Raw genomic sequence first — 25,418 nt, 5'->3', positions numbered from 1 at the left:
GGAGAGAAACAGAACATGGAGAAAATTGAAAGGGTGGAAGAAAGGGGGAGGGAAGGAAGGGAAGAGGAAACAAAGGGGTGAGTAATAACAGAAACTTAATTCTATGAACTGTGAACTTTAAGGACAACATTTCAACAACAGATTCAAAATAAACTTGTTTTAAATTCAGAGCTTAACACATTCAGCAGAATATTATCATCGTGTTAGTATCAGACTTACCATGCTGTAGTTCTAGTAGTTGCTGGTAATGTGAGTAGGGAGCGCAACCATGAGCAGCTGCAGCCACTATCTGTACACTGGAAACAGTAAACACTGAGTTCTGAGGGTACTGGTGCCTCTAATATGACATGGATGAAAAGACACACTGGCATTTTGAGGATCATTTGCATATTAAATATAGAAAGATGACGCTAACCAAACGAAACCTCGTAAAAAACGTGATAGGTTACCTAATAACTGCACACCCATCGTCTGTCTGGTTGCTTGGCACACCAGCAGGAGTATTTATTAAAGTGGATATGAATAGCTTTTGTGCATTTTGAAATGACATAAAAGCAAGTCATGCATGAGTTAAATGTCTGAAAAACATTTAAACTTTTGACCTTAAACACCATTAACCCCTTATCCACTGCTCCTAAAGTAATTTCAAACTTATTTTAATTTGCAGATGCTAATAAATGAAGACTGGAAACTACTGTTAACAACTACAGTAACAGCAGTGGCACAGCAATATGCCAAAAATAAGTAAATAAGTAGAAACATACATTTGTATTTGTCCCCCAAAGCGTATGTCTTTCAAGACAAACTGTACACGATATCCATATTCAAATAAGCTACCTTCATCTGTCAGACGGGTCAATTGCTGATCAGCCAACCATCCAAGTGTCAGTGAGACCGCACTGAGTTCAACTGTGCCACCAAAGTAATTGTAGCATTGCAAGAGAGTGCATCACATAAATCACATTGTTTTACTTCACTGAGGACAGACTTTGATGCAAACCCTTTTATATTGCCACAGCGAATCGGCTTAGTTAGGCATGCCAGCAGTTTATAGTTGGCCTATGTGTTATTACAAATATCTACAAATTATCTACAAGTTATCTACAAATGGCATTCGTAGAAATGGGAATGGGACGATCATTTAGAGAATAATCGATCCCTTTCCTAACTTTATTATAAAGTTATACTTACAATCTCCCCAGAGCTGAAGGATACTTCTGGTCCAAAGCAAAAATGGGAAACTGCACTTCAGAAAATGCAAAAAGAGAAAATGTTGGCAACGAGGCTAGGCTAGCTGTTGTCGAGGGGAGACCTTTTCAGGGGAGAGACAGGCCGCTGGACTTCTGCTGCTGCTAACTTTCTGCAGCAAAGTCCCACCAAAAATGAACTGGATCTGTCTTACAATCAAAAAGTATTTAATTAACATGAGAAGCTAGAACAGTTGCAAACTGAATTACTCTATCGATATCAATATGTCCCTTGGGGCTGAGTCCTCACTTGCCCCACCTAATCGGCCGGCTCAGCTGGTCAACTACCAAGTGGTAACGGTGCGAACAGCACCCAAAACTCTCTGGAGCTATATCCTATATTTAAAAGTCTCTGTCTGAATGTTCAAATGTCCAGTATTAGCCTCTGTGATTGGCCGAAATACAATAAACCCCTAATGGCTTTGGCTGTTATCAGCTCAGTGTTTGGTTGAAGTCGTCCGGACTCCTCCTGCTCTGTTGGTCGTCTGTCCAGCTCCTCTGTGTCCCCTTTGATGTCCCCTTTGATGTCGCTGGTCCTCGACCTGTTCCCTTATATGGTCGTGAAGAGCCTGTCCTCTGCATTCCTCACTGACCCTGTCTCCCCTGATCTCTCTGAACCCCCTAACCTATGTGACTGTACTTTGGTTCAATACTTCCAATGATTATGTTTAAGACTCCTACAAGTAAACTTATTGCAAACATATAATATCTTTTACAAAAAATGCGTTGTAATTTCCACAAGCGTTTCAAAGTTCCCCTATTTATTTCAGTCGATGGAAACACATTTACTTCCTCTCTTGTTTTCACACTTGATGTCTCAGATTAAATGTGAGATTAGCTTCAAATCAGCACATTTTTTTCATTATCATTCACTCTATACAGCAATTGATTTCTAGCAGTGCTGGCAGACCTCCTGAGCCAAGTCACAACTTGTTGCTGTTTTTCTGTGTTGTGAACAAGTAGCAGATGTTCACAAGGGCACATTTTCTTTCTTAGTTCAATGCAATAAGCTTGCTTTAAAAGAAGACTATCTGCCATTCAAAGATTTCATCATTTTGTGTCACAACCGTTTCATAAAACTGTAACTTCTATGTCTATGAAAGGAGAAGTGTTGCATTGTGAGATTTTTGTGAATGGGCTTTGACAGCTAAAACTATGGGGCACTGAGCAGTAAACCATTTTGTATATAATAAAAGCTTTGAAGTCTTGGATATAGTTCAGAAAAAAAAGTATTGCGAGATCTATATCAACTGCTTCACTTCAGAAAATGAATCGAGCAGGACACAATTCCTCCGCACTGAGTGATATTCAAATGTGCAGAAGAAATGGAGCCAGGCCCGAGTCTAAAAACAAAAATATGATAAACAGTTTTCTCATTACACACTAACTAGATGTTCCAATATTTTGACTTTTAAAGAAAGCCTGGAAATTGACCTAACATTCTTCAAACCAAGTGAAATACATGGTCAATGGTGCATGTCGTGCACCTTTTTATCATAGTCTTTTTCCAGACCTTCACTGGCTTATTAGATGAATCTGTTAATGCTAATGACAATTGAGGACGTAGCTTTCTCAACTAATCTCATCCAACTTTTACTCAACAGTGTCGGAGTGTATCGCCCCAAACCTCATCCCCTTCTTGACTGAGACATCTGCAAATGTTCTCTCCACGTGAGAAAGGAGTCTTAGAGCGATTATTTTGGCTATCATGAAAAAAACATGCAGTACAACGTTCCTTTTTGTAATTCAATATGTGTTAATAATGTGGACCTAAAACTATAAGTCATTCACTTTGCTCTGGAACACATAGGCAGTTCACAAAACAATACCACGATGTTGACTTTCATTTTCCCCTGGTTAGATAATACATCTCGGTGATGTTTCTTCTGATAGGGAGCCTACAGTATATTTTGGCAACAAAGCTTACAGTGTTGGTCAGCCTTTGCAAAGCACATGATCTACTGCTGCGAGACATGTGAGACAAAGTCACGGCAGATTTGTATTATTTTTTGAGACGGTGAGCTCGGTTTAATAAAATGAACATATCCTTAAAAGACCCAGCCTGGGATGACAGTGGTCCGTCGGGTTATATTATGCTGGGATCAAGAGTAATCTTTCAGCATTCCTGTGCTTTAGTGGTGCTAGGATTTGTTCCAGCGGAGGCCAACAGCGGGGCGATGGCACAAGTCTCATTTATAACACTGACTTGGGTTAGCATATATTTTGGTTTGTATGATTTACAAAAGGATGTGTGATCATCTGTGAATCATTACATTAGATAAGATGAAACTCGATTGGCCTTCCTCCACATTACACAAAACAAATGTTCGTCCAACATCAACCACGGAAAATTCTCCGCCCATCAGGCAGTGCTCTCCTGGCTCTGTCTTCTATCATTGCAAGACAGCAGGATGTATGTGGTTCAGACCGGCAGTTTACCGACATGCGTCAAGGTTAAGTTGATTTAAGGACACAGATCTAAAAAAAATACTTTTTGTTGTGTGATTATACCTTGCATTGGCTTAATATTTGACACAAATGACATTTTCTTTGTTTTCTGTAATGACTTTGTGATATGTAAATAAAGTTTGCCTCCTCTTGTCTTGCCTCACATTTGTCCTGTCTGGGAGAGGGAAGAGAAGATGCCTTCGGTTGAGTCAGACAAATAATCTCATCTCATGTTTTTAATTACCATTTTATTTAATGAGAGTGCCCTCTGGTGGCACACCACACACACATCAGTCTGAGTGCTGCTGAAGGATTGTTGTCATTTCACACATGACTAGTCCTCATTACTAACTGTTGTCTTTATGTGGCCAGCCTGTGAAAATCAACAACAATTCGAAGTGGCTAACCTGCGGACTTTAGCCTTGAAGGTCAGAGTTCTCGTCTTTTGTAGAATTATATGTCAAATATAACTATAAATGCTCATTTACACCACTTGGCAGTTGCAAATGATGAAGAGAGATGAACAGTTAAGCAGTTCTCAGTATCTATCTTGTAGGTATTTCAGAGAAAAAAACATACAGAGCCCAGGGGCTGAACAGACACTCCCTCCCAGTCACCAAAGAATGTTTCTCTCATATATTTTTTATAGACTTCATATGACCTTCAATAACTTCTGGCCCTGCAGAGGGAGTCTGGATACTAGCTAATACATCAACCCTATTACACCCACTAGCGCCATATTTCTTCACATCACTATTTCAGACATATATCGCATGACGACAGCAGGTGGATTGACTTAAAACTAAAGGGTCATAATGTGTGTGTGTGTGTGTGTGTGTGTGTGTGTGTGTGTGTGTGTGTGTGTGTGTGTGTGTGGGTGGGTGTGTACGTGTGGGTGTGAGCTTTCCTAAAGAATTACAAGCTATGACTAAAATGCAGTACAGAGTACACTGAACCAGTGTGACCTTCACGGCAGTTTCATATGTCAACTGCTTGTGACCACTTCAAACAAAGGGATATTTTTCTGTGTTTTATTCCTACAATTCTAAAGGAAAAAACAAAGACTAATGTAACGCTTTAAACCTTTGTGTAGCAGAACATATTTTGCTGCTTCTCTCTCTTGATATTCAGTGATCCCAAATATCAAATTTGGAACAACTGCACTAAACTAACTCCCACATGTGCCGTATCATTTAAATTTGAATGCAGTTCCTGAAAAACCTCCTGCCACCTGTATGTGTTGGTGGAGTTGTAAGAGGGCTTTAAAAAGGAGCCCATAGAACTATACCAATTACAATCCTCATACAAGGGAACCACCAGGAAGGGAAATCGATGGCAACTGTATATGAATCATAAATAACAAAATGATTCCAGCTACGCACATCATGTACCAGCCCTGACATACATCGTGTGAAACAAATATAATCCAGCAGAGGGCAGTATTAGCCCAAAACTCAGATTGTGGACTTAACTCTACAAGTGTCCTGCCTTATGTTTGAGGAAAGTTACATTGGTGAAGTTATGTAGCAAAAGGAAATGTACAATAAAAACCTTGAAGTTAGATCAAATGAACTGAAATAACGTCTGAACGTTAGGAATTCATCTGATGGATTAATGAGAGACAATGAGAGCAAGTCCTAATCGTTGCCAGTTGAATGGAAATGAAGTTGGCAAAAAGGAGACAGAACGAGAACCAGTGAAGTCGATGCTAAAGCTGGGATGGACTAGTTAGTAGAGGGTGGATCTGTGTCAAACAGTATGTCACAGTTTACTCATCACTTATTTAGGTGCGCATGTGTGTGTGTGTGTGTGTGTGTGTGTGTGTGTGTGTGTGTGTGTGTGTGTGTGTGTGTGAAATGAAGAAATGAAAAGATTATGGACTGTATCTGCTAGTTTCACTTGTGCCCATTCCTCTCTCCCTACCTTAGATGGGCAATTTGTCCCAAATGTACCCAGACAAGTGCAAACACACACACACACACACACACACACAAACACAGACAGAGACAACCTAAATGAGAGACCAAAAATAAACACAGAATATCAGTATATCTGACAACAGTACATGGGTATGATATTAGACTACTAGATTGTCATGTTAACACATGTGAGTGAATGTGTGTCTCCTGCTGTGAGTGAATGTTCCCGTCATGTCCCTGTAGCTTAAAGTGTCCCAGTTCTGCAAGGTGACACACTTACAGCGTTATCGCTACAACTCTGCACTAATTATCAACGTGGTTCACATTTGACAGCGAGTTAATTGGATCAAGGCCAATGTAGAGTGTGGGTTTGAGTGTTTTTAGTGTGCATCACATGAGATGAAGGCATGGAAGTGAGAGACTGCGTCTATATACTGCATAGGGCTAAGGTTGTTGAGTTACTTGCAGCACAATGTCCTAAAGCTCTCTGCATTATCTGTGCTCTCTTCATGGCCCGTCTCCTCTGCTCTTTTGAGTTCTTACTGTTCATTCTTTTTAGAGTCCTCTCTCCCCCATGGTCTCCTATCTCTCTTTATGATCATGTCAACCTTCTCACACAATCTTTTTCAATTCCGTCTCCTTTATTTCCAAACTTCAAATTCCAATATGTTCTCATAGGCTCGAGTCAGAGGGCTTTTCAATTATTCATCCCGTGTTTGTTTGAGCAGCAGTCAAACTGGCATGCTCAGACAGGGGTGAGATTGAGGGCTTTTCCTCTCGTCCCTTTCTTGGGGTCGCAGCCTGGACCGGTTATGCAAACTGGTTTAAATATGTCCTTAAAAGCCCCAAAACAGTCCTTGTGTTCGTGTTTCAGACGTGCATGGACATACTGTCCAGTGAAACATGATCATTAGTTGTGGAAATACCCAGCTAGCTTTGGCTTTTTTGGCCAATTTACAGTTTTACTTCAGCGAGAGAACCAGTTCATGCTGTTTCATCTGTGTCAGAGACACTGTCAAATTAAGTCCCCCGTCCTCTTCCTGCTGACTACTGCAGACACAAAGTAAAACTCGACTCTAACAAAGGAAGCACTTGTCAGACTCTGGCATGAAGTAACATTTGTGGAATGTTTCTTATACAGATAGAATGTATATCTGTACATAGTAATCAAATGTTTATGTCAAATGTTTATGTTAACCTTGTTCAGCTTTGTTGTCCCTATCTTTAGCTGCATGTCTATATCTGTGCATGTACATTGAGAGCGTCAATACCGGAGTCAAATTCCTTGGATGTGTTCACACGGCCATTAAAGCTGATAAATAGAATTTTCATTTTGTCCATTTGTCACTTTGGCATGTTCAAAACATTTTTTGTGAAAAACAAAGATTTACTTTGGAGCCCTGATGAAAGCTGATAAGGTGACAAGTCAGCTGACAAGGTGTTGAAACCTTTTGACAGGAAATGTAATTAAATAGCCATGACCCCCTTTGTTCTATGTTTAGTATAGGTGGTGTGGAACATTCCCCCTCAGTTTGAACCCTGTGCCTCCTACACGTGTTTGCCCTACTGTGGATCTTTTTCATTTTCAGCCACGGCAGCTCCAGAGGCTTGTTTTACACACGCTGGTGGTGTATGCTGTGTCAGGCTTTCTCAGCGTTACTGATATGATTGCTTCTGCTGTCTACTGGGAACATATAAATTCAAAACCACCATCAGGTCAGCTAACCGTCAGCTAATCGCTACGCTAGTCACTGGACACGTTGCAGAGCAAAGACTTCCGAGCCTCAGCAGGGTCTAATATGTAACCCTGCCGTGTTTTCACTTCAGCCTCTGATAGCCAGCTCTCAGGGTCAGTCAAGCAACTGATGTCATGCCCTGACTACATCCAGACGCTTAACATTTGCGCGTGAAGCTTGTACAAAATCTCTGCTTTAACGCTGCTCTGCATATGAAGCATGGCTAGTGTGCACTTACTTTTCCATGCAGTGAACAGTCCGAACGCAGCTGGGTGCTTTTTCATTTTGCCAAACGGTAGCTTGAGTGAGTCTTTGTGGATTTCTTCACAAGCTATGAAAACTTGTTATCCCGCATTAAACCGACAGCTGTGTGACACACAGGGCTGCGCTCCGAACTGCAACATCTGTGTGCGATTATTGGCCAACGGCGTCCTTGTCAATGTTCACGTGAATCGCTACCATTCATTTCGGCAGGTGGCAGTTCGTTCGTTTTCTTTGCAGGAGTTGTTTTCCGAGCGAATGCAAGAAAAACACACACACACACACACACACACACACACACACCTACACACACACACACACACACACACACACACACACATACACACACACACTTCAGGGCCTTTTCAAAGTCTCCTCTTGTTTCATTACCGGCATCACCAGGTTTTACATATGAGAACATTACCACACCGCAAAGAACATAATAGCCCTCCTGTTCTATGTCTTGCCTGGATGACATCATAGCGCTGCTGTGGGGAACCTGGGAGCCATAAAACAGGTTATATTATGTAAAGCACATTGTAATGGTTTAGTAAGGTTAGTAGAGACAGTGAGTGTCTTGTAAACCTCTGTGGTGATTGCAAAACACTGTACGTTGCTCTAAACGGCATGGGGGGGGGGGGGGGGGGAGTACTCTGTATACCTCCTATTTTCAAGTACTCTTCGCAGCACATCAGCTCTCTTGTCACTCCTTTTCTGTGAGGCCTGAATCGGCAGCTCTGTCAGTTGCCAGTGAAGCGTGGGCTGACGACAGAAAACTTCCTGTTGCAACACTGACATCAGCTGTTTGTATCCTTTTTCTCTTTTTTTATTTTTCTCCCTTTTAACTTCCTGTAAGGATTTGTCCTTTGTTGTTCCCTCCCATCCCACTATAATAGTGGACACAAAGAAACACGTTGTTTTGTTTGTTGTTTGTCAGTTGCCAATGGCTTGTCATATCCACAACCTCCTAATTGGTGTCACAAGGTGTCAGGGGGACTGGGAGATCCCTGAAATCCGTCTCCGCACTCCAGAAAAGAGAGTTTGCAATAGATGCTTGGAGGAAAATAATGCATTGAACGGTGACACCATTTTGGGGTTTTTCACTGCAAATTTAAAAAGTAGTTTGATGACTAGAGTCAGCGAAGTTGACATAATCAAATCTAAATAAACCCTGACAAATTCTAAATATCGCTCTATACCATAACTCAGTGTCAGATGTGGAGAATGAGGAATTTTCCCCGTGGGGTGTTCTTTCTGGCTTGTATGTTTTGGCACCGAGGGGCAGGACTCCCTATGCCAGCCATTGTCAATGTGGTCAGCAGTACTCCTAAATAACACACCCACAGGAATTTGTCTCAGTCTGCTCGGTTTTAGAAAAATAAAGAGAGGAAATAAGGAGAGATGGTGTTTGGAGGTGCTCACAGAACTGGAACCACTACGAGTTTATATGTTTGTTCTGAGGTCGAGAAGGGTTATCCTGTTGTTTTCTCCTAAGGAGAGAGTACCGTACTGTAAATACTGCGAGAAGTCAATTAAAATCTATGTTGCACGCTTGTGAGTGTATGTTACTCTGTGTTTGTGCATGTGGTGGAGGACTTCATGCACCTGTTCCAGTGTTTCCTCATCCTCATTTCTCTATCTCTGCTTCTCCTTCCTTCCTCTTTGGTCAGTCGCTCTGCCATCTTCTCCTCACTCACTCCTCCCCAGGTGGCGATTATGCGTGGCATGATACTAATGTCTCGACTTCGTGCTCTGCTGCACACCGACAAGGATAACGAAACAAACAAAACAAACCCCATCAGTGTTAGAACGAGGGAAGCAGTTTCTCCCATCTCTCGTTTCCACTCCTGCTCCCTCTCGCATGGCCTCTCGCAGCAGGTAGATGGGGTGGAGGTCTCGCCCTGTGACATCACAGCCTCTCTGCTGGTCTCATGGCGGCTCAGGTTTCAGCAATATGGATATTGGTTGGCTGACTCACTGTCCTTGAATTATGTTGTGCTGTGAAGGGGAGGCTGCATGGTTATGTGGTCAAGGAGGGATGGATGTAAATTGGATTTTTGCTCAGATGGAGATAAATCTAAAATTAACCTGCATACATTCTCTGCTGTCTCCTCTTGCTGCAGTTCCTCATTTGCTTTGTAATTCAAAGCACTGCCTCGTCATTTTATAAAAGTCTCACCACCTTAATGCCTATGCTTTAAATTCTCATATTTCCAATTTGTTTGTATGCATACTAGTGGCAAGGCTTTAGGGATGAAAATGTGGATCCACCTCTCTGGTCCAGAATATCTAAACTACAGGACGGATTGCCAAAACGCTGGTGGTCAGCTATAGCGACAGCTAGTAGATGGATTGCCTTGACATATGGTTCCCCCAACAATATTATTAAAACATTGATGATCCCTTCACTTTTCATCTAGTGCCACCATGAAGTCAAATAATGAATTTGTCCAGCACTTTGATTTATGAGTGTTACCTGTTAATAAAACTGCTGACATTCAGCCTAAGCCGTACTTTCCGTTTAGTGCTAATTGGCACAGATGTTAGCAGGCTAAACTCCGATGGATAACATGGTAAGCTCTATTCATTGTGGCAGTGCTAGCATTTAGCTTAACGTTTAGTTTAAATATGGCATCACAGAGCCATTTGCGAAGCTGTTGACTTTTCTTTTGTGTTCCAATTATCATTTTTCTATATTTCAACTTTGTTGCCACCATTATGATTATATTACACCGCCTTTCTGACTCCTGAATCAACCTTCTATGACATTTCATTCCATATATTCCTGTGTAGCCATGTAATGACCTGTATTTTATTTGAAGGAATTACTACCACCTAGTGTTACGTTGTGGTATTACGTGTTTTCGCTCACACTGTGCAAATACTGCCGCCTAGTGTTAGGAGTAGATACTGCAGTGTTCACCTACTATATGTGTGGCACATGTGACAGGAAGTAACGTATTCCTTTTCCTGGTTTGTTGAAAACATGACTCTGTTGTATTCAAGTGATTGTGCAATAGTATCCTCATTCATCCTGCATTTTCTGGCCCTCTGAGTGGCAAATGCCATTTCACTGTTCTGCTCCGACACAATGTCGACTCTGTGTCCTGTATTGGGCTTTGCAGCCAGCTAAACACTTCTTCATATTAAACCTGTCCATATACAACACGCTGGTCTGTTCCTTGGAGGAAGAGTATGATGAAGAGTTTAGCTGACTGCAAAGCCCAATACAGGACACAGAGTCGACATTGTGTCGGAGCAGAACAAGCCAACAGCCCCCATTTCCTGAAACCGAATCAAATATAGGTCGATGATGAACTGATCTTTGGCCAATGACATAAAGGTTGAAAAGCTGATAAATAATTCTTATTAGACCCTTTTGTTCAATGTTTGGATGCCGTCTTATCAGAGTTTCGTTGGCTTTATTATTTCACTCCCTCTATAGGGAAATGTATATAATGCATATATGTTCTCTCCCTTTGACTCTATAGGGGGACACTAACACACACACACACACACACACACCTTGCCCGGATAGATGGGTAGTGCTCAGGAACCACAGTGATGTGTGAAACAGATGTGCTGCTGATAGGCAGCATGAAACAAAGAGGATGAAGAGGATGATGATGAATGCACTCTGCAGTGGAGATGGAAATGGTGGAAATGCTGCAGTAGGGCAAGGAGGGCTTTGATTCAATTCTAAAGAGAGCTTCCCAGATTTCATTAAACCTGAGACTGCATTCTTATGGAGAGTGTAAAACTCTCCTCAATGAACACAGTGCCTGAGATTTCTCTTTATGGATCCCATTCTTCTCATTCCCCCATTTTCTCTCTTTTCTTCATTTTTTCTCATCACTGCTTTGGCAGAGGTCCAACACCTACGCTTTTTCATTGGCCTGCTGACTCTACACACAGCTTTACAACATTCCTGAGCAAGAATCATGCCTCCTCCTCACCTCTGTGTACACACTACACCTTGCCGATAGCCTTTACAAAGACCTCCCTGGAGCATCCTCGCCCTTGTGTTGCTTCAAGCCCGTTCAGTATTTAGCCACAGCCCCACAGATTGCAGCCTTTACCTCCTGCTCTGGTTATATTCCTTTATCTGTTCTGTGTAAACACTGCATACACGTACAAGTGTGCACATGGTCAGCCACATTCTCTGTTTATACGAGCGGGGATACAGGCATGCTGGTGGTTTAAGCACTGTAAACACGTCTTCAACTGATGTCTGCTGCAGTGTGGGTGATGTCATCCAATGTGAGGCCTGAGCCAAGTTCAACATTCTACGCATGCAAGCGGCGAGGAGAGTCGTCGCACACAGGAAAACATATGACCAAAAAAAGGCAATCCAGCATTGGCCGGGGCATCAACAGTCTGAAGCAAACATCATTAAGCTAAGAACTGTGACTAGCAGAGCAAAGAATTGAGTTAGCTCAGACAGTCAACTTTCATCGAGACTCATTAGGTTACAGCTCATTCTTAGGCCTGGCACACAACTGCCTCTGTTGTTTTTCTTCAGCTTTTACCCTTCATTCCTTTGTAGCTTCCTCTTTCCTTCTTTTTGTGTCTCTCTCTCTCACACACACACACAGAAAAAGGAAAAAAAAACAATATTGACTCTGTATAGCAGAATGATTACTTTTAAGCTGATGCTGTGGCAGACTGCAGCCTGTTTTCAAGTCAATGACTCACTGTGAGCAAAGGGTAACGGCGGAGAGATGGATATGGAGTCAAGAAGCGTTGTGGATGGCAAAGGGGATATCAGGGGCCGGTAGGAAGGAAAACCTCTGCTGGTTGGCCTGGTGTTGCTCTGCCTTAAGATGGCTGCATTTGGAAGCTAATGGAGCTAATGGACCATCAAGAGATGACTGCACAACATATCTACCCATCTATCCATCTTTTTTTTTTCTCTTCAGCTTTGGAGAAACATACAACATGCATAGCCACACGCTAAGACATTTACATACAGATGCTTGTCAGCACTGCGTGTAAATGAATAATTCAGGCGCCATGCAGCACATTCCGAACAGACATGGATGCTGTAGTGAATTCCAATCGGAAATAATCATGTCACTGTAATATCTTTTCATGTTGTTTACCCATTCGAAACGCATGAATGTGTTTATTATTGGTTTGGTCATGCATGCACAGGAAGTAGGACACGGTGATTGGCGGAAATCCATCAAGTCTCAAATGTGTGCCGAAAAACAATGAAGATTATTGAAGTTACTGTAATTGAAGGATAAAAACAGGTGTACATTATATACCGAAAGTATATACCTACACTATATATGTGGCAAATTCTTTGGCCTATTAATAAGAAATCAATGCAGTGATCACGTTGTTATTACCAGCACTGTAGGGTAATAATCTACTGGTTAATACTGTATATTTAAATCCCACTACCTCCACCAAGGCAGCTTTTGCTCATGATTTCTGTACCACTTTTCAGCATCTTTCATTTTCTCTACAAATCTCTTCATGTCGCACACTGAGGCACAGCTTTCCTCACAGTACGCCCAACCACCACACATAAAGCACTATGCAGTAACCGTGTCTCAGTGATGATATTGATAATACACAGCACAGTTTCCTCCTCTTCATTTCAGCTTTGTTTTCGTTTACTTCCATCAATAATGAGCAGAGCAACGTGCACAGATTTCCTGAGGCAGTATGGGTAGTGTAGTCTGTCTCAGTGTAGGTCTGAGCTCTGTGCTCCCTGTCGGGGTACTAAGGGGATTGGATATGCTCTGCTAATGCTATTAGTGCTGCAGCAGGGGATTACTGTCTCTAAAGGAAAGGGGAAAAGGGCGTGAAAAGTGAAAAACCACTGCGTTGGGGGGTATGTGTGTGAAAGTGAATTTGCATGTTTGTACATGTATACAGGAGAGATTAAAAAAAGGGATATTCATGCAGACTATTGCACACTAACAAAAATACTAAGTCACTGGCTCTAATGCAAAGTGTTGTGTGAGCTGTTTTTTAAATTTCATTTGGCCGTTAAGGTACTCCTGGGATTTGAGTTAATTAGTCTATTAAGATGGCCAGCACCTCTTAGAAACAGACTTATTTTTAGCCAAAGGAGAGATAGTTGTCATGATTAGTGTGTTTTCAAGAAGGCCAACGTTGAAATTTGATGCAGAAGCAGAGGTCTGATCCATTTAGACTGTCTTGTGTCAGAAAAGCCTGTTTAAGTATCGTGTGACATGTCGTCAAAGCTACATCTAAATAAAAGACAAAAAGTAACAGTAAAGTCTAAACGTATATACCCACAACTGCTAAGAACATTGTTGTTGGCGCACATAAGGCATGCTCCATTTACTTTTTATATTTCCACCTATGCGACAATTTACTCCTTCTTTGGTCAGTGTAAGTGATATTACTGAGCTCAGAGGAGATCACTCCTGTAAAAGAACACATGGAAGACAAGCAGAGTATTACAGCATCAGTGGTGGACAGGCAGGATTTCCCCAGCTCGCCTTCTGGGTTGATCTGCTCTGTGAACTGTGCGTCTATATAACCAGCTGCTTAAAAAGACATTCAGACTTTGAATTATAACATAATAAATAAAAAAAGTCTTCTAAATCATTAAATAACAAGTATCATCTGGCCTTATGAATATGTACAGTGTGTGTCGAGGACTGACATTCTCCACAGGCGATATTATTTCACGAGGCATTTGTTTGTTTAATCAAACAGAAAATCTTGATTTCATATTGCCCGGGGGGGCTGCTGGAGGTGATGTTTTAACTAAATTAACAGTTTGATTTTACCAGTCAAATTGTGTTGCAAGTACAAACAGCAGACATGGGTAATGTACACTTGGAAACTTGTTTCAGATCTGCTCCACTGTCAGTGATCCGGCTATGTTGACACTCTTCTCTGATAGTTTTGTTCATGCATCTCTAATCGGCTATTTATCTCCACATAAACACATGCAGGGTTTAGCTGTGTTTATGCATTAGTAGGCTATCATAGTTGCCGAATAGTTTCACAAGGTATGTGCATCTCCTTTACCAAAGCATTTCAGTTGTGTAGATGTTTAAACTACCAGAACCAATATTGAAACCGATGTCTCTGTTTTCCAGTGTTATCCCTCACCTTCTCTCTTTCTCTGTCGAATAGCTTCTCTTTCTCCAACACTCTCCAATAATCATTATCTCCCCTTATCACACATTTACGCATCTTTCAGCTAGATTGTGAGATTGTCGAGATTTGTTCACTCCTACCCTGTTTCATGCGTATGCCCGTGGGCTTCTGACTGCATGTGTGTGTGTATTATTTATCAGTACTCTCCTTTAGGCTGGGTCAGGCATTTGGATCTAACCCAAGAGTATCCTATGTTATGAGAGATGCCAACATCTCACCCACGTACAGAGCCTGACCTGTAGATTAATATGCAAAGTGTTTTGGCAGACTCATATTATTATTCATGTTTGTGGAGTTCTGAAAGAGAATGGTGTTGAGTTGGTTTTCCTCATTTCCACATTCTATGTACAGTACAAGCTCTTTCTGCATAGTTACTGACTAAACTTACACATATTCAGTCTGTACATTGCACTCTGGTTTCGCAGAAAGCATACAACACACAACAGACACTGCTAGAAAAACAGACAAGGTTGCAGCTACATTGCACCATTCTGTCAGAGTGACGTTAACAATACATTTTCTTCTATCCAACACTTTTCAACAATTCGCATTATTGTTCCGACAATGGAGTGGCATTCATCTGTGGAACGCAGTCAGGAGCAGCAATGCTGAACTGGTTGTCATGCTGACAGTCAGAGGACGGTAAGCATATTCGACTGAATGTCTTTAACTGAAACAAATCGAGGTTTTAGGATGTCTACTAAATGTTTGAAATGATTTCACAGTTAACCTGTTATCTTACAATATCATAGCCTTTTAGTTACTGTGCTATCTGGTGGCCGGTGTGTTGACTAATACAGGTCAAGGCTCTTTCCTTGCTCCACAGTAGTGGAATGAGCGCCACACTTTCCCATTGAAGGCAAGACAGCACAGTCACTGTCCATCTTCTGCCGCAGGCTGAAAACCCACCATCTTGACACACCATGCTAGCATGTCTCATTTCTTAGAGAAAAACACAACAACTTTAAGCATTAGTATTGTTGCACTGAACACTTAGTTGTGGGTGGCACTTTCAGTTGTTGATGAGATCCAGCTGTTCTTTCTCCAGAAGTTCATTGAACTTATTCTAATTCACACTAGGCAACTGTAACATGACATTCAGCGTTGGCATTTCATGGTTCAATTTCATATATGTTGAGTGATTATGTGTGTTAGCTTACTCTTGGCTTCATTTTAAGGGCTTTCTTTTATGTGGTGTTAATTTGGGAGGGGTTACTGGTTTACTATTTATGGGTAAGTTGCTGCAGTTTGCTTCCATGACTTACAGAAGCTGGTCTGTGTGGTGGAACTTTCTCAGCCTCAAACACCACCAACTTTTAATTTAAGGGTGACGGCAACATTTTGGCATTCTGTGCCTTAGCAGGAAATTGTTTGCTGTATACGGTGTGCGTAGGCCCCTCTTCAAAAGGTTATGGCAGGTTTTTTGTTGTTGCACAGATTAAGCGAAAATACAATTCTTTCATTGTTTTTCTCCTTGCCATGATCAAAGAGGTAATGTGACCTTCTTGAAAGTATGAGGCATTACCAATATTACTCTACAACAGCCCATATTGTTGGGTTGATACAGAGACTGTTGCTAGCTTGCATATGAATATTAACAAGAATTCAACACTGTGATGTTTCCCATTCTGTTTGGTGTGCATCTCTCTCTGCGGGAACAGACTGATTATACCAGACTCAGACATCCAACCCCTCACCCATCCCCACTCCTTCTCTCAGACAGAGATGAGGGAAGATGAGTTTAAAAATAAATGAGTAAATATTATGTTGCTGTTAGATGCACCATTTGAAAAGCATGTTCAATCTTACACCAACAACAGGAACTCAAGTCTTTAATACTGTTCTGCTGATTACACTCTTTTGGTTTGAAATGCATTGCTGTTTGGATGCTCAATGTAAAATGTTTGTGATGTGGCAACAAATTGTGCATTTAGAAATATTTTGTCCCAAAGCTAAATATAATAATATGCAATACTTCAAGTGCACCGTTTAGACTTCAGATTGCATAGCTGCATGTGATTATTAACAGGAAACTATAGATACCCATTACAGCAGAATAGTGTCTTTGTGTTGACTGTCCTTTAATTTAAATACAAAATGATATAGTAAACAACATATCCTACTTGCCACTACAGTCTTTGCATATAGGTACACTTCATTTGAACCCATTTCTGTTAAACACAGATATCACTGGATCTCTTGGGATGGAACCTGTCCCACTCCCTCGTCTAAACTGTGATGTCTGTGTTTACTGAGCGCTACGAATAAAACAGATATCATCTCAACTTCCAACTACCAGCACCATAATAGGCTATTTTACACAGATGTTTTTTTAACCTTACAATTTTTATTTGGACCCTTTTCTATGGTAAGTAACAGCCATGATGTTCCGACCGTGTTTTCAAGATACCAGTCAACATACCGCCGTCACCCTACTGTCCCCTCGGCATAGACAACCTCTATTGAGGTGACATACTGGTCTGCAACAATTTAAACAGCATGGGTTGCAACATTTCAAGTTGTTGCTTTCTCCAAGCCTGTTCCTTGGGAGTGCCCACGCCAGGTCCACTTGCCCCCATAACCCCAACCCCGGTCCTTGACTCTGCTGACACCTTAAAACACCTATAAACATCAACGTCTTGAAGTCTGCCCTTAAAGACGATCCCGACCTTCAGTTTGCCCATTCATCAATACTTCTGCAGGTTCTTTGGCATTTCTTGGAAAGGTTAATTCATCTCACCTTCGGGTGCAAGAGTAGCCCCTAAATATTTGATTCCTTTTCTGAGGCTGGATCCTGCTTAACAATCGCAAACTTCCATACGTCAATCACCTTCTGGACAACTTCTTCACTGTCAATCCATCTGTCTCTCCTCTATCGTAAGGTCCCTCTACGCCATTTCTGTTCGTACACCGACACAGAACCCCTCCATCGGAATCAGATGTTACTACGGTGGTAGATGGTTCACCTCCACTTGGCCTCCGGAATTGTCCTCAATATTTCTTTTCTCCGGCCTTTACGAACTGCTCCCCATACTCATTGCACTACTTCTAAAAATGTCATCCTCATCCATTCAGACCACTGCGCCACAGTCGCACTCCTTTCATCATTCTGCTCGACCACCACCATCCCCCTGTGCATGACCCCAACCAACCTTGTGCACTTGGCAACCGCCTCCCTTCCATCCCTCTCCTCGAAGCCCCCATCATCCCACCTTACACGATCCTCACCCTATCATCCAACCGAACTCAACCCTCAACCAATCGTTAACGCATCCTTCAGCCATTCCAAATAAAACTTGTTGCTGCGAACTTTTGTTCCTTACTTATGGCGTTGTCTTCGTTAGTGAAGCAGGCGTTATTTTAAGTGTCACAGTGATTGTGGTTGTTTTTGAACTGCTAAATTGAACAAGTAGCAGCAATTGTTTCCAGTCGGCTACTTTCTTACTGCACGGATTGTAAACCAGAAGGTACAGTTTACAAATCCGTTCTCACATTTCTCAGCGTTTTTTTTACCATGCGACCCCAGAGGGGCTCCATAGAAGGCTATAGGTTGTGGTGAGAATACAATACGACATAAAGTGTGGTTCTGAAAGTATCTGTAGAATTACAATTCATTATCATTTTAAGACCAAATGAATTATTTATTGGGCAAAATAACAGCCCTACGGTCTCTGTGGGGATGTTACTGTTATATGAGCAATCTTCATATTGTGGCATGTAAAATAGTAAAATATGCAAATAAGCCAAAAATTTATGCTAAGTATTTGCAAGTTAGTATTTGGCAATATCTTAGATCCCACAAACTCCCACTGAGCAGGAGTGTTATTTTCTTCTTCAAGACTTCCGCTCCTGTAATGCAGCATTCACACAGTGATAATGTATGTAGAACAGGACAACAATTAATGAACAGTATCACCATGTACAGGTGTAACATCCAAATCCAAATCCATGTGACAAAAGTCCCAGGATAGCAATAATTACACCAGCAGTTGAACCACCATCATTATACATAACCCTAATCAATGGTCATTGCGCTTAAGGGGAGCCGTGATGTTGTTAATGAATAGTTCCAATGAGTGGTGAGCTGTGTGTGTGTGTGTGTATGCAAATGGTTAGGTTTAATGTCTCTAATGAATAGATGTAGCACACGAAGCCTGTGGACACCTGCTGTTGCCATTAGTCCCAAAGCGCATACTAATCACTGTGGCTTTCAAATCTGTGGTTATTCACTGTCCCTAAAATTCAAGGACCCTTCATTACACGGAGCACATTAGGGTGCAGTGATAGCTCGTTGAGTTATACGCTTCTTCCAGAGGCAAAAGAACACAACAGAAAAGTCCCTTTTATTGATTCAATGCAGTTTTCACTTACGCAGAGCACTGGATGCCTGGAGGAGTAGCTTTAACTTAGTGGCACATTCTCTGCAGCTCTAAAGAATAAAGTAGAACAACGAGTGTGAATTGACGACCTGCATGGACAAACAAGCCACATGCCACCAGCTGTTGCCTCCCACCTTGTCTATACCATACTCTGCTCCCTTTCCCTTACGTTTGCCAAGCTCACTGATTAAATCATCCTCGGAAAGAATTTCAACAATCAATGTTCAGTGAATCCCAGTTCCTACCTGTTCCCATGGCTACTGGGAAGACAGAGAACTGAACTGTGGGATATGTAGTGTTTTAAAGTGGTCTGACTGCTCAGGTTCTTTCTGGCTCCAGTGGCATGGTGGGACCACTCATCTTGGGGTAAATATCAACATGTATCATCCATGTTTCGGTGTCAGAGAGGATTCTTGTATAGGGCCAGTGGAAGAGGGGAAGAGACAGCGATGACAGCTGCGAGACAAACAAAAAAAAAAAATAGAAGACTAGATGTTGAAAGACTGAGTCTTGGGGGTTACCGGTGCAATGGCTGCGCTGCAGGACTCAGCTGTGAGCTGCTGATTTACAGGGCCTGAAGGAAAGCCACGGCCTTCCACCCACTCTGTCGCCATGGGAGACGGTGGAGAGGAGGTCTCGTCTCCTTTTCTTCCTCACCGTCATTCTCTCTCCATTATAGTACTCATCCCTCTATCTCTCTTTCCCTCTGTTCGTTTTCTGCCTGTCAACTACCCCTTTCATGATAACCCACTGAGCTCCGATTATCATTCTGAATCAGCCACTAAATAACAGTTAAAACCAACCTCCAGGAAAGTGAATAAAGATACAAATTCGAATAATTACAAAAGTGGGCATAGTCAAGTCTCTCTGTGTGTCTTGCTGCTTGCATACATGCGTGCACACTTCCCATCCATTTCATAGGTCAGTTCAGCTTTACTTCCCTTGTTGGTAATGTGACTGAAATGTGTGTTATCAAAGGGTGGCAGGCCTCCGCACAAGCAGTAGCAATGGAGAGCAGGAAAGAAACCACAAACAGGAACTATAGCCTGCTTCCAGGAACCACCACATCAACCCACACACTCAAAACCCACACACACAGGCTCAAAGACATACACAAGCCTAGAGATGCATGTGCATACACACACTCAGTTTGTCTCTATTCCCTCTGACAATACACCACCCTCTCTTTATCTCAGAGGGCAGGAGCAACAGTTAGTGATCACGTGACTGCAAGTGTCTCTCCTCATTTTTGTGTTAGCTGATTAGCTCGGGCTCAAAGTAAATGCTAAAAAAGAAGCAGAGGAGTAGAATGCATGCAGTTAGTTCACTTTTTCACTATTTAAACAGAATATACATGGGGAGAGAGCCTGTAGAGCTACAGGAGCGAGAGGGTTTGGGGAGGGGGAGGCTGTTGCTACGGCAACCAGAGTCGCGGCGCTCGTCATCATGAGGCTTCTTCTGCATTGTGTGTGTGTGTGTGTGTGTGTGTGTATAGACACAGCTCTTGTGAGTTCACCCTCCTCTCTCCAGACAGGAGGCGAGGACATCCCTCTCTAACGCTGTGCCAACAGAGAGAGGAGAGAGAGGAGTGAGAGAGAGAGCGAGAGAGAGAGAGAGAGAGAGAGACTGAAACCCCATAATGCACTGCACGCTGCAGGGCTGAAGTCGTGCAGATTCATCAGTTCCTGTTCGGAGGGATTGTGTGTGAGCGCACACACACACTCGTACACCCAGACCGAGTGCAAGTAAAACACAGACAACCAGGCAGGTAAGGCAGCTTTTCTCTGACCGTGCGGACAGCCACTGGCTTTACAAGATGATCTGTGTATCTGTGTATCTGTCCGTTGCTGCCTCTTGAGAGGAGGAGAGGGGAGAGATGACAGGCTATCATTAATATTTGACATGTTATGATTCCGACAACTTCCCTGCCTGTTGCTAGAGATTTTTCTTACTTGGAAATGTCTGAGTTTGGGATTTGTCAAAAGCAAAGATATATCCTCAGAGATTTGACATATCTGATATGCATGTTGAATATGTGGGTTAGTTTTTGTCTGTCACCGGTTTTGTTTTTATTTGCACAGTTTGTTTTTCCTCCAGCTTGCAGATAGTGTTTAACTGTAGCTGATTTGAATATGCTGGGAAGGTTTTGCACGGACTTATATTATGGGATCACACTTTCTCATTCTGACCACTGTTTACCTTTTTATTGGGATAAAATTGTTCAACGCGTATTTACATTTTCAAAAATAATAAAACAAAAGCTTTAGGGATTCAACAGTAAACTGGAAAGTTCATCTTTAAAATGATTTATTCTCTAAAGATCTAGTTAATGTTGCATTACTTGGTCTGATATGCTTCATGTAACACTAAAGTTAGATAAATGATGTCATTTAAACGCATGAAAGCCCAATGTGGCCGTAAAAGCTTTATTCATGACGATCACTGATGAGGTGTTTCTGGATTAAGTTTTCAAAGCTCATTGTAATTAAAACTTAATTTACAGTCTCACATTACTATACTTTAATAAGCTACGCCTGTTTTTTGAGTTGTATATATACATGATATGCCCAGTGACACCAGTGCAAGCTGATTGGCGGTTAAAAGCATGGCTTCTCCTTTACGGGTCAGTTTGTGGTTTAACGGCCACTGAGGCTTGTGACCATGCATATCTGTTGCGCCAGAGACACAGACAGGCTGGAAAATGCGATCGCAGGAGCTTAGAGCAGGGACTCTTAAACTTTACTACCGCGGGACTCCATTAGGAAATTTCCGCCCTCCACCCATGAGACCCCATTATGAAATCTTGTTTCAACAGTTATGAGGGCCAAGAGTGAGAAATTGTGAGAAATTGGTTTGAAATAAAAGTCAATGATTTCTAAATTAAACCTTGATTTCAAGAGGTTTCATAATTTACCTGTCCGTAGAAATCCCTGAAGAACCCTTGTAAACATATTGTAGGTTATATTGTCTTTTAAATAAAATATAGCTCAAGGTGATTTAATTATATATTAACTTTAACCAAAGTCTCAGAAGAGCGTTGAGACTGTTTTACTTGCGTGTCTTACTCCTTTTGACAATGTGTATAGTATGTGGATGTAAGAAGCTGCTTTTGCTGAACACTAACAAACTATGCAAAGTGCTTTAGCGGTTTTGGAAATGAAATGCAAAAAAAGTCCCAATGCAGATAAGACCAAAAAAATACATTTTGATTATTCAGTTTGTCTCCATTTAGCTCTGAGGGAGCACGGCTTCAATCTGCACTTCCCTGCACAAATCCACCTGTCAAAACTCAAAATGGAGAGGCTCCTCTTTTTCATTATGGCCCCTTTCATTAAGAGCCACCCTTCACTATCCGTGTCGTAGCGTGATAGAATTATCCACCAGACACCTAAACGACAGTAGCATCTATATCTCTGCCTCTGCTCTGTAGTAATTCAGCATTGGTGTGCAGAAGACTGAAAGCTGTGTCTATATACTGTAGTCATCTGGGTATATAAGGTCTTCTTTAAAGTGAGCGTTTTAGTTCCGGATGCAGCCGGAAAAGAAACACTGAGCAAGAAAGAAAGAAATTCAGAAGGATGTATGTCAAACTTGTTGAAAAATAACAGTGCTCTTACCAGAGCTATTTTAGTGGGGAGTTTAGGAGCTTTTTGACCAATGGCCATTCATATATTCCACTACTGCTCTTTTATAGAGCTCTGTGTTGACAGATTCCCACACTTTCCACTGAGGTCACATCTTGGGGCCCCAGACTTGGTACCAGAACAACAGAGCTGTTCAGACCGAGAAGAAAGACGTCAGAGACTCAGAGCAATCATGCAGTTTTAGCGGACTAAAATACTTTTACTACTACTACTAATGCCTCTGTTGTTTGAAGAGCACCCGTTTAACTATTGTACCTTGAATACTCAAGAATAGAGCAGAGGTCTGTTATGAATGTTGAAAACCTCTCAGACTTACACAGGGTCGCCCTGCTGGGTTTTCCATTCGGTAAGATCCTTCTCCAGTTTTTTAGATATTCTTTACTCTCGGTCCAGCTCCGGATTTGCTTGGCAACATGTATCAAAGGTGATATATGGATCCAGATCTCCTTGCCCAACTTTAACTCCTTCTGTCTTTGTACTTTTTCCTCAAACGTTTTCCTCATCCCCCGTCTTTAATGATCTGGAACACGAGGGACACATGTTCATGGATCTTGTGGCCTCGTTTTGATACGTCCAGAATGAGCGAGGACGTGAGCGACACCGGCTTGCGTTAGAAAGCAGTGCCATTGAAAGTCATTTTCGCTCTCTCCTTTCTTTGTACACAGACATCAGCAGAGCAGTGAGCAGGAACCTTAGTGTGCATTAAATTATCTGCAATTGCTGCAATTATCTGCAAGTCCAAAACCTTTCACTGTGCCTTGTTTCTTCGTGTGTCTCTCCTTTTAGACGAGAAGCCTGATGGTTGGAAAGTGAATTCACTCAATGATTCTGAAGTAGGCCTACTTGTTATTTAGTAGTAGTAGTATTTCCATTTTATACTACTCTGCACTTCTACTTCACTCTGTCTCAAAGGGAACAAGTGCTCTGCAGTCTCATATTTTAAAACCTTGTATTGTGAATTTTCAAGGTAATGCAGGTAAATCCAACTACAAAACTATTTGTTGATGTTGGCTACACTTTAACATTGGGATGCTGTCTACAGTACATGTGAAGACACAAATAATAATACTCCAATTACATGATGTAAAATAATATACTAAAAACACTGACAGGGTCATTCTGCGTCTTGACTACTTTTACTTTCGATACTAAGTACAATGAAGTTTTCGCAGCTTTTTACATAAAGCTTAAAACTAAAATATCATATTAACAATGATTGTGTGTAATGTGAAACATTTAGCTTATAGGGAAAACACCCACGGAATATTATCACCTGACCAGCAGCTCCCTCAGCTCTACGAAGCCAACTGTTAGCATGTTCACCATATGAGTTGCAGATATTTGCTGAATTATGTGTTTTTTAAATGTGCGCATTTAAAAGTTACATTTTAAATGCAGAATTTTGGGAGTATTTGTGGTCTTGCTACTGTTATATAGGTAACGGATCTTCTACTGTTACTTTTTGGAGTGGTAGAAGATGTCACGCAGTGTATGTCTGAATTCAGCTGACCTATTGAAGTTTCCATGAGCAAGACACTAAATCTGTATGTGACCGCTGAGCTTTAAGTGAGCCGAGTGAAATAAGTATTTCCTTATAGAGAAAAACTCAGACAGAACTTTATGGACAAAGCCAAGTGCTATTGGGGTCCTGCAGTTTTGATGTCCATGAATATTCAAATTCCATCATAACACAACATGCACACACATGGAGACACGGCATCCCATTCCCAATTCAGCGGAATCCTGGAAGACAACTGCAGGGCCTTTTTTGGGCACACGCCGGTTACTTGTCAGCTCTAAAATTGAAATTACATATTACCGGCGTCTGTAGTGCGTTGCTTTCACTCTATGAACGAATTGATAAATATTTATAGAAGCTGGAGCTAAACATTAACACTTAGAGCAGCACAGAGATCCATCATAGGTGCTTTTGAGGGCAGGCTGCAGGCTGCCGTTCAATCAACACCTTTCCTTCTACACACACACACACACCCCAATACAGTGATAAATTCCAAACACCCTGATATATTGCAGCCACAAGTCAGTGATGTGGCTCTGAGTCACTTGCTAACACCCACATGACACATACACACACGCCTCCGCAAACACACACACACACACACACACACATGCTCACATAGACACACATGCACCTGACGTAGTGTTTGATGGAGTTAGACGCCATGGCAACAGAGCTGTGACTCTTGCTGTCCTGTGAGTGGACTGAAGCTGTAGAGGAGGGAGGAGAAAGCTACCAGCTAGCACGGCTACACAAGTGCAGCTTTTGTTATTCCCAATCTCTCCCTCACTATTCTCTGCTTTTCCTTTTTCACCTCAACTGGCTATCTACATGCTGCCTTTCTGTTTATTTTTCCCCATGTGCAATATAACTCACAAAAAGAAAAACTCGTTAACATGTTAACAGGCATGTATTTTCATCAATTGTGCAAAACCTGAGACATCAGAGGGAAATTGCGCTGATTCTCACAGCTGCAACCAGACAGCACTCTGGATGGCGTCTTATTTGTTGACATGTTTGAAAACAGAGGAACACAGGCGAACTGAGAAACAGGCTGGACATGGTAAGGCGATGAACTGACGACATACACAAGGAGAGCAGAGTGATTACACA

The 25,418-nt window shown here is 41.8% G+C and overlaps 1 protein-coding gene across 1 annotated transcript in view; it reads right to left on the bottom strand.

Annotated features, from left to right (window-relative positions):
- Positions 1-25,418, bottom strand: part of LOC306701195 (succinate receptor 1-like) — a gene marked incomplete at its 5' end in the record, with an annotated part of 40,892 nt that overhangs the window by 1,313 nt on the left and 14,161 nt on the right. The window lies entirely within an intron of this gene.

This window comes from Pholis gunnellus (genome assembly GCF_910591455.1).
Source record: "Pholis gunnellus genome assembly, chromosome: 9".
Lineage (NCBI taxonomy): Eukaryota > Metazoa > Chordata > Actinopteri > Perciformes > Pholidae > Pholis > Pholis gunnellus.
This window is presented reverse-complemented; position numbering and strand designations above follow the sequence as displayed.